At 39.7% G+C, this 14,334-nt stretch overlaps 1 protein-coding gene across 4 annotated transcripts in view; it reads right to left on the reverse strand.

The window, feature by feature from the left end:
* The window catches only part of grm8a (glutamate receptor, metabotropic 8a), a 400,661-nt gene that overhangs the window by 369,689 nt on the left and 16,638 nt on the right, over positions 1–14,334 (reverse strand). The gene's annotated exons all lie outside the window — the stretch shown is intronic.

Raw genomic sequence — 14,334 nt, forward strand, 5'->3', positions numbered from 1 at the left:
ATTACTTCCATCTTATCAAAAAACGCAGCTCGTTGTTTACTTGTTGTGATCAGCATGTGGGCCCATCTCTTTTTAATCAGTATGTAAGCCGAACCTTGCAAAGATGCATGTCCTTGGATGCGTCTTTGGACTGAATTGCTGAAATCTTATGAAATATTCCCTTTAAGGAAAAAAAAAAAGAAAAAGTATTGTTCACAATTCACCTTGCAGTCTTTTGATCTTGAGTTATGCTTTCAAATCCAGTATAATAGCTTAAGTTTCAGAAGCCAATGTCAGTGCTTCAGTTCATTTTGTATCTTATTGTAATGCTCCAATGGTATACCGAAGAAATATAGAACTAAACAGTAAATTCAGTCACCATTACACCTGCACAATAAATATTTAAAAATTGCTGAATAAAGAAACACAAAAGATAAGTTTCAACCCAAAAAGTGGAATATAATCTGAACTTCTGTAGTCTTCTAGATGCACTAAAATTACTCTTTCCAGTCATTTTGCACTGAGCTGAACTCCAAATGTGAACCTATTAGCACACTGCTATGTAGATCAGTAAGCAACTGGAGGTTAAGTGCCTTACTAAAGACTGCGCCAAATGTCCTCCACAGTGATTTATGAGGCTTAATACTAGTTAATGCAAACACTTCATGGCAATTACCTATGTAAGAGGTATTTACTTAATGGGATAGTTTTTGTCCCCCTTAATAAAACAAATTCCAATCTATATTTTATTCTTTAGCATCCAAATGTCTTAGATAATCTTAGACAAACTCTGTGAGTGGTATAGTACTTTTACAGCCATGCAGTAAGTCTTCCAAATTAGACCTTTTCCAAACTATTTTTAATTTTCCTGAATGAAAAAGAATCCAGTTAATTTGAATATAGAGTAATGAGTAAGCAAATTGTCAGTTTAATTTAGACTGTCCTTAAACAGCTTAAAAAGGTGCATATTTGGAGTATCCCACTGAAAAGTTTTAAGCCCAGGTTAAAGGATTTGCACCATGCAGCTCAAAAAAAAAAAAATCTAATTTAGCCCTTGTTCAGACATTGCATATGGCCGCTGTTAATGAATCATCTCCAGGCAACACTCAATAGATGAAGGTAATAAATAATTTCAGAAGGACAATTAAGTTCGTCTTCATTAACCATTTGCTCGTTAAGTCTGCCTTCGTTAGTGAAGGTTGGATGATCGTGTCCTGCCCCGGTGTAGCACCCCTGATTTTTCACCCGCTGCAGATGATTTGCGGCGAAGCGAAGCATACGAGCCGACACAAAACGCAGACTCACTCACGCCCTAATGAGTCCTCCCGCTCGCTGTTCAGTGTGCTCTGTGGCTTCATTATCGTCACCCTCTTAATGTAAAATGCTTTCATGAAGGAAATCAACACCACATCATTACGCCCTGGAGGATGCAATGCTCTCCCTTTATCACCATCTTTTTCCATCCATCGTTCCAGCACATCTTTGTCCGGGATTCACTTCCACTTGTCTGCTTTTCATTTAGTCCCCTCTTCTGCTCCCTCTTTCTCAAGTCTCCTTCACACCCACTACCCTCTCCTTTCCCTGCCCCTGCATTATATCATTAGAAACAGCTCGCAGAATTAGAAGAACATTGTAGATCAAAGTAGGCTAACCTCGAGAATTATAGCCACCTCGTAAGGATTTATGTCCAAATTGGCTTCTGAATAAAAACTAGAGCGTTCCTCGTTAATTGCATTTTGATGCAGCTGTTGTCATCCTTGCGAGGAGGAATGCCAAATTGATTTGTAATTCAGAAGGTGCTGATCTGCTTGAAAGAAAATTGGTTCTGGTATGGCTTTTTAAATGCGAGAAAGGCCCCAGTCCGCTTTATGCTCAGAATGCCAAAGCAAACGTTTCCTCTCACTGATAGTGGAAGGGTGCGTGATTTTAATTAGCTCATGCAATCAGTTGAGTTTTTTAAGTCATATGTGTCCTGTGGTTTCCTGGGAAAACTGAAAGTTGCTCATGATAGAAAAAAATGCAGTGTGACATTTTTTTTCAGCAACAATAATGAGCAGAAATCGATTTATAAGAGAAATTCAGCAGTAGGGGAGAAAAAAAGTATAGACAACTGAATCACCTTCCTGCTTCTATATAAAAAACACGTCTCACATGTCTGTAAGAACCGAAGCTCCAGCCTAATATATTTTGCAACTTTCAGCAGGTTTTCTTTCACAGTTCTGCTGTATTTCCATCCACTACCCAACTGTGCTTTCCCAGTTGTAGATACACATCCCGGGTGTATATCATGATGCTGCCACCAACATATTCACTGCAGCAATGCCATTTCCAAGTACTATAAAAACTTTTGTTTTTGATGAAGCTTACAGTTAGAGTGACTCAGGTTATCCTGAGCTACCTCCATAGTTATGTTGCTATAGACTTAGTCTGCTGGAGGACACAGGGACCCCTATTTCATCATTCTATTTCTATTCTCCCACTCTGCAGAATCTGTTAATTCAATCTCTAACATTATGCTCTCTCTGCTTTTTCTCATATTAGCTTCACCTTGTCTGTTCCCGTTTGGCTGCGACACCATCCAGGAGCAAAATTGTCAACTGTTCTGATGCCATCAACACCTTTGTTTATAGATGTTCGAGATCGGCCTGTTTTGTTGTCAGTGTAGTCCTGTTTCTCTGAGTGTGACTGGCTGGATGTGCTCTCTTCATCCTCTGACATAGGAGTTGGCTCAGAGCTTGTCTGCCTGGCTGTGTGTTTCCTGGACGGTGCCGCATTTTACAGTTTCCTTTTCTATCTCTGCTTCAGTCTCCCTGAACCCCAGTCGGCCTCAGCAGATGGCCGCTCAGACTGAGCCTGGTTCTGCTGGAGGTTTCTTCCTGTTAAAAGGGAGTTTTTCCTCTCCACTGTCGCTACAAGCATGCTTAGTGTGAGGGATTGCATTTGAATCAATGAGTCTATGCAATCAACTGGTTTTCCTCAGATAGAAAACTCTGAATCAATTTGACTGGAACCTGGTGAACTGTAAAGTGCCTTGAGATGACATTTGCTGTGAATTGGCGCTATGTAAATAAACTGAATTGAAATTGAATTCAATAAAGCTTAGCTTTAAAGTTGAAAAACAGGAATGGTCAGTTTTTACCTGTGGTTTACCCAGCAAAAGCTCATTATACAGAGCTGTTTCCACTTCGACTTCATAATGCATTGCTTTATTACATACAATCACAATTAAAGCTTTTAAAAGTTCATTTTTGTTTTGATAATTCAGTCATTTAGGTAAACGGATTATTGCATCCTTGCCATCCATAAAAGTTGGGATACAGAGGGAGTGTACTTTAAAAAGAAATAATCTTGACCAGTTTCACCTTAAATTGTCAAACACTTAGATGTGTTCGTCACTTTTTCCACTTGATTACCGTATAAAAATCTAAAGAATCTAAGGTTTAGATTTCATTTATCGAGGGGAAATAAACTGAAATTAAAATCTGAATGAATTCATCTTTTTCACAATCTTATAAATATAGCTTTCGAACCTTAACTCTAGTGCATTTTTTAAATGGAGGGGGTGGACTAATGAATAATTTGCTTCACAAAATTAACCCCCCACCTCCACGACTTTGAGGACTCCCACAAAGAACTTATGAAATGAAGGGAACTTTGTGCGCTACAAAATTTCACAAAGTTGGAGCAAGCAAAGCAACCCTCTTTACTACTTTGTGCACAATATCTCCAGATAATCAGTCATAAGGTGCATTTTCATATTATGTTACTTTTTTTAATGCAAAGCTAGATAACTTTTGTCCAAAAGCACAGTAACTGCTAACTACTGAGATAGCTGAGCAACAGAGAGTACAAAATTTGGTGCACTTCTGAGATTTTGGCAGGTGTCCATTTGGACTGTTTGTCTCTTCCATTTTTGAGGCAAAATTAAAAGTAATTACATAAATTAAAAAATAAAATACAAATGTACATTACTGTATGAAAAAGGACACCAATTTAAAACCTTGGCTAACACCACCCAGTACAAACTCAGCTGGACGCATATGAAGCAGCCCGGCGGAGCGTGGGAAAGACTTCTGGCTCCGACCTTGGTCTCAAAACACACAACTTCATAAAAACCACCACCAGAGACAGAAACAATAAGCAGTCTCCTCAAATGAAAATAACCCTAAGTGTGTGTGCGCGCAGAAGCAGAACGCGTGTGTTCGAAAGCCTCAAGCAGAATCAATTGCAACTCATTTTGAATGAATGCAGGGGTAGAGATTGGCGTGTGGGTGTGCGTGTGTGTGTCTGTGTGTGTGTGTGTGTGTGTGTGTGTGTGTGTGTGTGTGTGTGTGTGTGTGTGTGTGTGTGTGTGTGTGTGTGTGTGTGTGTGTGTGTGTGTAGTGTTTCCCAAGCTCCCCCGAGGCAATGTCGTTCCATTTGCTCTCACCAGGGGAGAGCCACCACTTATCAATTTGAGAATTGAATTTCATTTTTAGTCTCTGACACGCAGCGTGCGAGTGTCACCGACTGAAATGTGCCCATCGTTTCATAGTGGGATTTCGGCACACAAAGCTGAATGCAGCCTGCAACTTCAATGAAAAGGCTTCTTTCTTTATTAACATTAAAAACCACTTGTTGGATCTTTACTGATTTTTTTTCCTCCTTTTTCTGAATTATCCAGAATAAAGGGGATATTGTTAGGTCCTGAAAGACTCTCATATCCATCACCCAACAATGCTCATCATTAACTGATAGTCTATACGCACCTAATAAACTAAAGTGGATACTTTGGTGCTTCATAATGACTCCCCCCCCCCCCCCCCCCCCCCCCCCCCATACCATAAATGCTAGTTTGACTTGTTGCTCTTATGTTTTCTTTTACATTTTGATGAAATGTATTTTCATGTTCTTTGTATTTACTTTAAGTTCTTATGGCATTGCAGCATATAATGTCCCGTGATGTTATGGTATGAATATGCTGTGTCTGCGTAGGCTTCTGAGAATAAAAGGCTTTTTCAAAGAATCGAACGATGTCTGCGATGTTATAATGAGAACTACCCTTGGATAGTTTCAAGAGAAGAGTCACCACTCTGATTAGCATAAGTCTGAGACATCACTTGCTCAATTAGTCATTGTCAGCAGTGGTCTGGGTAACAAACATGTTGCCTGTAGCTCGCCAGCTAGTTTTGAAATTTTGTTTCATTAACAAGAGTGATGGTGGCATGTTTCAGCTTCTACATCACGACTGCCTCTTAGCCTTCTATTAGTCAGACGTCAGCCAGTGCACAGCAACAGGTCAGAGAAGGGAGGAGCTGCATTACCATGCATCATGGAAAAAAAATGCATTTCATAAAATGAAAGTCTTTAAAAATTGTGAAGGAAAATGTATGCAGCTTTTGTAACATTTAAGGTGTAGTATACTTGTATTCATTAAAACCTCCCTCTGCTTATTGATCAGAGAGGCAGAGCAGGTGCAGATGTACAGCTTTCTGATTGCAGCAGATGCTTTACCTTCTTGCTTCAGCACCTTTAATGTTAAACCAGCCATCTGTGAAACCCTGGGCAACCACCGGGGATGCATTATAAAAATCAATAGTTCCTCATTTATTCTATCCACCACATCCTATAATCAATGCACAGAAATCTTGGCTTTTCTTTTTTCTATATATACATTTTATTTTACACATCCACAACAATGACTGTTGAAAGGAAGATCCTGGTGTATGATGTTGGATGTGACTAAAGCCAAGGAACTGCAAGGTTTAGATTAACTTTATGCTCTAAAAAGAAGGTTCTGTGACTTACTTCTGATTTTTAAATTCCTACAAAAGGCACAGGCTTCTTATGAAGAGACTAATGACTTCCTACTTTTGGGGAATTTAGAATTTAATTAAGCCAATGATGAAATAAAAATGAAAGATTCTCTTTTGCTTTATATCAGAGCTCAGCAGAGGTAAGGTTTCAAAGTTAAACAGGGGGGGGAAACATGTTACTCTAATCTTCTTACACCTTTTTCTAGATCATCTGCAACCTGTTTGGGGAGCCCTGACTTGTTTCAATAGGATTTATGTAGAGCATCAGTGGTTCTGTATCTTCTCCGGACAAGTACTACCTCAACTTCCATACTTTCAATTGATCCATACTTGTTTTTAATGCCAATAAAAGAAAAAAATTATCACTGGCACGGTTTGTTGTATTGAACATACAGTAAGTAAGGAGCCTTTTAAACTTAGAAGTTATGATTTTCGTATAAAAATGGGAAAATTTAAAGATGTACCAAAAATTTGGAAGTAAGAGTCCTCAAGAACGATTCTCCCCAATCTTACATCAACAGGATATTCAGAATAAGTCACTCCCTCTCACCTGAATTACTGCAAAACCCCTTTTCCTTCAAAAAGCAGAGGAAGACATTTGACTTCAATTAGATTTTCTTTAAGATGTATTTACTTTTTCCTAAAATACTCCATAGAAAATGGGTTGTTTTTTTGATATAACACCTTTTAGGGATAAAAAATAAAATGCCTTGCAGTTGCTCCACATTTTGTTATTTTTATCTATAAAAGGTCTTATAGAGAAAAAAAAAATTACTCCAGAGTTCCACTTGTACAGAACATAATAAGCTGCCATGTCCAGGTATAAATCTCAACAGGAAAAGGAGTAAAATAACAGCTTAAGACCAGAAAGAAAAGTACACATTCTAAAAGAAACTCTCTAAAAGTTTCTATATAAAAAAAAAAAAAAGAAAAACTCCAACACCTAGCTATCAAACATTTTTTCCAGCTTTCATCTCAGGCACTTAAGACAAAACTTACTGACTGTTTCACTATTAATGAAATCCTGTTTACATACAAGCTTATTCCAGGAAGAGGCTATCTTTCTAAAAGTCAGCTACTTCCCTACTTTAAATCACAAAAAACATAAATCAAAAGCACATATATTTAAATTAGAGCAGCAACATAGTTTTGTTAATTGAGGTAGATAATAGATTCTGCACGTTTGTGGTTTAGAGTCATTCAAGCTGGAAAATTAAATCAAATACATCTGTAGCTTTTAACAGCATTGCCACCTTGTAGTTTTTGCTTTGATTACTGAAGTTTAAATGGAGAAAAAGGCAAGACAAGCTGGTCTGACTGAGCAGATTTCCATTTGAAGTCTGGAAAGTTTTAGTAGATTTTACCAAAAAGAACAGACAGACCATCAGCATATAAACAAAGGTTGGAAATCTGCTAATTTTCATTAAATAAGTAGGTGTGGACTGGTTGATTATCCCCATATCATTACCTTTTGTGATTTTGTAGGTGTGTCCGTCTGTCTGTGTGTGAACAAGATAACTTGAAAAGTTCAGAATGGATTTTAAGTTAAATTTCTATCACAGGTGAGCCTAATGCCAAGGAACAATCCATCAAATTTTTCGATAGATTTTTTTTTCAGCATTGGACTCCAAAAGTCTTTATCCATACATGGGATTTTTAGCTATAGGTGTAGATCACAATATGAGGCAAAATGTGCTGCTTGACGGAGGTCTGTGCTCTCTGAATGCATTTCTAGTTGTATCTTTTATCAAAACGGACATTTTAAAAGGATTTACAAATTCAAAACAAAATGTATAACCTGATCTAAATACTTTCATTTAAATCTAAAATGATCATTCCTACTGCTGCTAAAATACTTATAATTTCCATTCAGTTCATAAAGCACTATTTCACAGCACATGTCATCTCTCTGGTAAGAACTGAAAACTAACTATTGGTAGTTTGTAAGTGGTAATTGCATTTCAGTCAATAAACTCTTGCTGCCCTGGTATTACTGCAAGGTTATTGATCGGTCGATTTATAAAGCCATCTACAAAGGTTAACAGCACTATGCTCGCAAACCATAGTTTTATAACAGCGTTAACACAGAGTGATGGGTAGTGCGGATTTTTTAGTTATCAGGCTCCTCTCCTGTTTAACTAACTACCAGTTTTAGTTGATGAGGCAGCACACATCCTGTCTGCTGTTAAGGCTATGCATAAAACTATCGTTTTTGATCAAGCGTACAGTTAAAGACAGAGTAATATTGGCACATTCGCTGGTTGAGTAGAGAAGGAGGAGGAGGTAGAGTGAATGGCCTAAACCAGCGGAGGAGACTTCATTCACACAGATGTTTCTCCTTGGCTCTACATTTCTCATGCCTCATTCAAATAGCAATGTTATCCTGAGCTTTTTTTTTTTTTTTTACATATGCTGCTATAAGGTTGGGCTGATGGAGGACATGGGGACCAGTCTTCATCATTCTATCTCTATTTTCCCATTCTGCAGTATTTGTTACTTCCAACTATGACTTGTGCTCAATCTGCTTTTGCTCATGGTAGCCTTCACTGGTATGTGTTTCATTGTGACACTATGCTGGAGAGAAACATCAGCTGTGCTGCTGCCATCAACACACAATGTTATGGATGTTCGAGCCTGGCCTGTTTTTTAGTGTAGTGCTGCTTCTCTTACTGTGACTAACTGGCTAACTGGAACTGGCTCGGAGCTCGTCTGGTTGGCCGTGTCTTCCTGGACCAGACCCCCTTTGGAGCTAGTCAACAGTTGCTTTTTGTATATCTGCTTCTTCTTGTGTGTCTGGTTCTCGCTCTTTGAACCCCAGTTGGCCTCAGCAGATGACCGCTCACACTGAGCCTGGTCCTGCTGGAGGTTTCCTATCAACTGTCGCTGCAAGCATCCTTGGAGTGAGGGATTGCTGAAGAGTCATCGACAAAATGCAAGCAAAAATTGCTGCCGCAGCTCAGCTAAGGGGAGCATTTCCTGCAATTCAATGATTGAATGCAATGAACATGGAGTCATTAAAGTTTTTTTTCTTTGATAGAAACTTTAAGCCAATCTGACTGTACCGTCTCTGTGCCTTTAGTCTATATACAAATAAACTGAAATGAATTGCTTTGATTTCGACTATAACTTAAGGTTTCTTTGTTTTTAAGATATTTTTTTTATACAGCTTAATTAGTCTTTCTCAGAAACATGGGCAAAAATGAAACATTGGCTCAACAGGTGGGGAGTTTGAATCAGAGGAACATTAAAGAATGCTTCACAGAGCCAGAGAATGAGTCATCCAGCATCATTATTAAATTGTCTAACCATAGAAATGGTAAAATGAAAGAAAAAAAATTGCAGCTAAGGAGCTAAAACTTTACACTTGCATTAAACTGTATTCCAATACCAACAACCAGCCCTCGTCTATACAGCATTTAAGAATAAAAAAAGCTATCCAACTTTGCACTGGTGGTACTTTTCCACACATACAATGTGAAAAAAACGTACATTTAGATCATGAAATTTGTTACAACTAACTTGCCACTATTAACAAAGTCTTTAATTTATTAGTTTTGTGTATAAACTGGCACATATACCGTATTTTCACGACCATAAGGCGCACCGTACTAAAAGGCGCACTCTCAGTTATGTGTCCCATTTCTGTATTTAACACACACATAAGGCGCACCGGACTATAGGGCGCGTTTTTTTATATACAGGTACAAGTCCTCTACTACCTTTAAATACCTCTACTGCATATTTAAAAATACAGCGGGGGCAAAACTGAGTATGACTGTGCTTTATTCATGTATTTATTACAAAGTATTAATCAAACCTGGCAGCTGAGACAGACACATCGCAGATGACACAGCGCTGTGATCACTCCTAAATTAACTTAAAATCCTGAAACCTGCCGACGGAATATGTTCGCTTTTATTACCGGTATCCTGGTGCCTGCAGTTAAAATTATTTAGATGAAAAACACCTGCCAGCAGCCGCGGTGAACCCCAGGCTGCCCAGCCTACAGGCTGCTGATGAAGAGATTTCTGCTGTCAGCGCACCGCTGGTATGTGGGGGTCTGAGCGCCTCCGACAGAAATAGATAATCTGGATGAACTGACTGCAATTATTAAGTTTTCAGGTGGACTTTCTCACTTAAAAACATATTAAAACTACTTTATTCCCACTGATCACAGCAAATATAGCTGCAAGATTTAGATTATTTAGATGAAAAACACCTGCCAGCAGCCGCGGTGAACGAAAGGATTTCTCCTGTCGGCGCACCGCTGGTATGTGGGGGTCTGAGCGCCTCCGACAGAAATAGATAATCTGGATGAACTGACTGCAATTATGAAGTTTTCAGGTGGACTTTCTCACTTAAAAACATATTAAAACTACTTTATTCCCACTGATCACAGCAAATATAGCTGCAAGATTTAGATTATTTAGATGAAAAAACACCTGCCAGCCACCGCGATGAAGAGGAGGAGACGCGCCGGGGCTGCTGTTGAATTAAGTTTTCAGGGAGAAAAATACAGCGGGAGCAAAACTGAGTATGATTGTGCTTTATTCATGTATTTATTACAAAGTATTAATCAAACCCATCAAAGTCATCATCCTCTGTTTCTGAATTAAACAGCTGCGCTAAATCAGACATGCCAATTTCCCCTTCTGCGCTGTCAGAGTCACTTTCCGTGCAGCGCAGCTCCTCAGAAATAATGCCGGCTTTTGCGAAAGCTTGAACAACAGAGCCAGCAGACACGTTAGTCCAAGCATCTACAATCCATCCGCAAACGGTGGCGTAATCTGCCCGGCGCTGCCTTCTTATCCTGAAACTGTGGTCTCCGTCGGTCATCCATCGCTCCCACGCCGCTCGCAGCCTTACTGTGAACGGCCGCTTCAAACCGATGTCGAGCGGTGGAAGCTCCTTTGTCAGACCCCCGGGATAACGGCGAGCACAGCGTTCATTTGATTCATCTTTTTTTCACATCGGCTGTGAGATGGGCACGCAGCGATGGTGATGCGTGGAAAAAACCACCTAGTCTTCTCAGATACACCTGCCTTTCATCATCTCCTCATCGATCCAGCCTTTTCATTTGCGTTAATATCATATGTCATCAGAGCGCTGTACTGTCTCGCTGTCAGCTCCCAGATCAGCTTCTCTGATTGGTTGATGCGGCGCGTCCAGCAGCAAAACTTAAATTTTTCCATGTCGAGCAGCAGCAGCGCGTTGGCGGTGCGTCAGATGCTTAAACGCTCCCGACGTGCTGCACCAAAACGCGCTGCAGGACCTTTTGCTGCACCTATATGCGCGTCAACCATTGACTTTGCATGTAAACTCGCTGCTTCTGCTGCACCTGCTGGGTCCGGTTCACACCGATGTCGAGCGGTTGAACAGCGAGCACAGCGTTAATTTGTTTCCCCATGTTTTTCACATCAGCTGTGAGATGGGAATGCATGGAGTTACATATTAACAGCGATGGTGAGGGGTGGAAAAAAAAACACCTGGTCTCCTTACATTCAGCCACTCTTTCATCATCTCCTCAATGAGGTGGTCTCAAAAGTCGCAGTTACAACACACATAGGGCGCACCGCACCATAGGGCGCACCGCACATTTTGAGGGAAAAAAAAGACGTTTAAGTGCGCCTTATAGTCGTGAAAATACGGTAACTCTCACCAATCATCCATCCATTCCAAAAAGCTTCAATAGGAACCTGTATTCAATACACACAACTTTGTCCATTAAAATTCTAAAAGACACCTTTTTAAAGACACTTTTCATTTGCCAAAGTAACAGAAAAAGGATGTTTAAGCAACCTAAAAAACTAATTATGAAAACTAGATTGAAAGATTCCTAGTAAGTAAGTCAGTGAAAATAAAAACGACAAAAACGGCTGACTCAACACCACGGCAATTCCTCTAACATAGTTTTTGGCTAACTTTATTACTTCAATCTATGGCAACAGGAGTCAGCCGTTTTCCATTTATGGACTCATATGAACAAATTTGTTCTATTTTCTCCAATAGCCCAGTATTCACCTGCAGCAGTAAGTCGATTGTGCAAACAAAATGTATTAAAAATAACTAGATTCAGTTGGGAAGAAACACTTGAATCTTTGACTTGAGAGAAAATAGATGTTGATGCCAGACTTGTGAAACTCTCATATTGTATATTCTATAAAGTCAGTCAGTATAATTTGTGGCTTTAATAAAGTTTTCCATCCTGAAGTTTTAACTTCAGTTTAAACGGCAGGAAAAGTTACAGATCAAAACAACAAATTATGCATATCTGATTGCGACAGATTTGCACAGAAGCTGATTTTATAATCTGCAGTTGTACGTTCACACTCAGGAGGAGAAATGGCTGTAAAACGGACGATTTTAGAGACAAAAAAAAAAAAACTTTTAATGCATGTATTTTGAATTTTTTTCAACATTGTTCCATATTAAAATTTCCAGGTCGCACAAAAAAAAAGGAGAAAGAGCAGGCAGTTATCAGGTCAGGGCATAAGATTTTTAGGTTTCCTTAAAGAGTTATCTAAGCTTAACACAAATATTTGCATTCATGCAATGTTTAAAACTGATGCAGCTTTCTGAGAAATAGCAGGCAGAAATACACAGGATAACACTCATGTTGGTATAAATTAAATATCCTAGATCCGATTTTTTTTCCTCAGTTTTAGCAGATTTTCCTCTGCAACATGCAGCTGCGATGGCCCGCTTTCCTCTGATTTACCAAAGTTCTATCTTATCTGAGCCCCGCCTCTCTCTGCTCTGAATCATCCCACAGTGCGATGCAATAATCTTCAAACGAGGAACAGTGAACAAAAGAAACATCAACGACTCTTGTTTGATTTGATTTCTCTCCACTGTGACTCTCAGCAAGGGGCTCCCTCTGCTGCTAAAGCACAGGAAGAAAAAAAGGGGGAGATTTTTTTTTTTGCCTTTTACACAATCTGTTGTTTGAATCTCACTTGTTTGCTGCAAGATTTAAAAAGAAACATAAACAGACCTTGTTTCTTGCTCTGCTTCCGGGCCGTCCCCCTCTTGTCTCGAGTGGGCGACTGGCTGTGACTGACACTGTCGGATTAGCCCGTTTAAAAAGACATATGTATTCTTGAAATATATTCATGCGACATGTGTTTGCGACCTACGATTTGCAGAGAGGGGGTGTTTTATTTATGTAGAAGCATGCAGTTTGACAGATACAGTTTGGAGACATGTGTTAGCACAGCCACAGGCGAGAAGTTGTCATATCACACAGATCCTGCACACACACTCACAGGAAAAAAAGAGAGAAACCCGCAAAAAAAATATGCTGAAGACACCCACACACAAATTATCAGTGGACGTACAATAGCGGCACGTGGCGTGTGCACACACTGCGAGTTCAAGCGAGCACACAGACACGCGCGAGGCTGCAAATCGTATTAGGCAAATGAGAGCGAGTCACCGCAGAGGCAGGAAAAAGCACTCTGTTTGAGGGCTGTTGCTGTGACAGATCCTGGAATAAATCATGTTTAGTTGTTGTTGTTGTTGTTTAATATGCAAATCCTCCATTCAAAGCTCAAGCCGGTTGTTAACATGTGCGTCTTGAAACACAGGAAAATCTTCTACACACACACAAGCAAGCATATGGATTTCTCTGTGTTAAGAAATGTGTGGTCACACTGTGGAATAGCGTGGGATAAATGTGGATGTGAAAAATGCCACGGGTGTCATTACTGGACTCGTATTTCATGAACGCACTGCTATCAGTCAGCTCAGCGCAGCTAATGATGACAATGGGTGCACACTCCCAGATACTCAAACACACACCTGGCCAGATGTGGATGAAATGAACAAAAGCTTCAGGAAAGGACGCAAAAAAAAAAAAAAGAGCGATCACAAAAGAGTTTCATTCTCACGAGGACACTCAATTAGGCCCACACATGTACTAGAAAACACGCATCACAAAGCGGCGTCCTCGCAGGCGACACACGTGTGCATAAACAACCGTAGGCTGCAGGAAATGAAGTGGATGTTGACAGATTCCGTTTGCAATTGACACCCACCCTCGGCTGCTTTCTTTTTATTATTATATTGCTCAACCCCAAACCTACTTACAAGCATCACTTGACACATCAGTTTCTCCTTCACACACGCATCTGAATGTTTGATTGAAATCACACTTTAGGCTTCAAAAGGCAAAAGCACACGCTATCTTTTTCCCTGCAACTGGTGAAGAAAGAGGTGTCACTGCTGCAGAAACCGATAACGCTTTAAATGGCTGTCGTCACTGAACTTTATCTTGCCAGTGCCTATGGGTGAAGGGGTTGGATGTGCGTGGGATGGCAATGATTCAGCATGTGTAGTGCTTTGAAAAAGTGTTCATCCCCCTTTAACCTTTACACAATTTGTCAAGTTACAACAATGATCTGACTGTATCTTATGGAGATTGTTTTTTTATGTAATAGACCCAACACAAAAATTGTCCTCAACTATAGTGGAAGAAAAACAGAATGTGGTTTTAAAGGCTTTTTTAAAACAAATCTGACATTTTTTTGTCGTCATTACACCTGAGAATGACAATGTTACG

The sequence above is a fragment of the Cyprinodon tularosa genome, unplaced genomic scaffold (genome assembly GCF_016077235.1).
Source record: "Cyprinodon tularosa strain WSP-4 unplaced genomic scaffold, ASM1607723v1 ctg821, whole genome shotgun sequence".
In the NCBI taxonomy this organism is placed as follows: domain Eukaryota; kingdom Metazoa; phylum Chordata; class Actinopteri; order Cyprinodontiformes; family Cyprinodontidae; genus Cyprinodon; species Cyprinodon tularosa.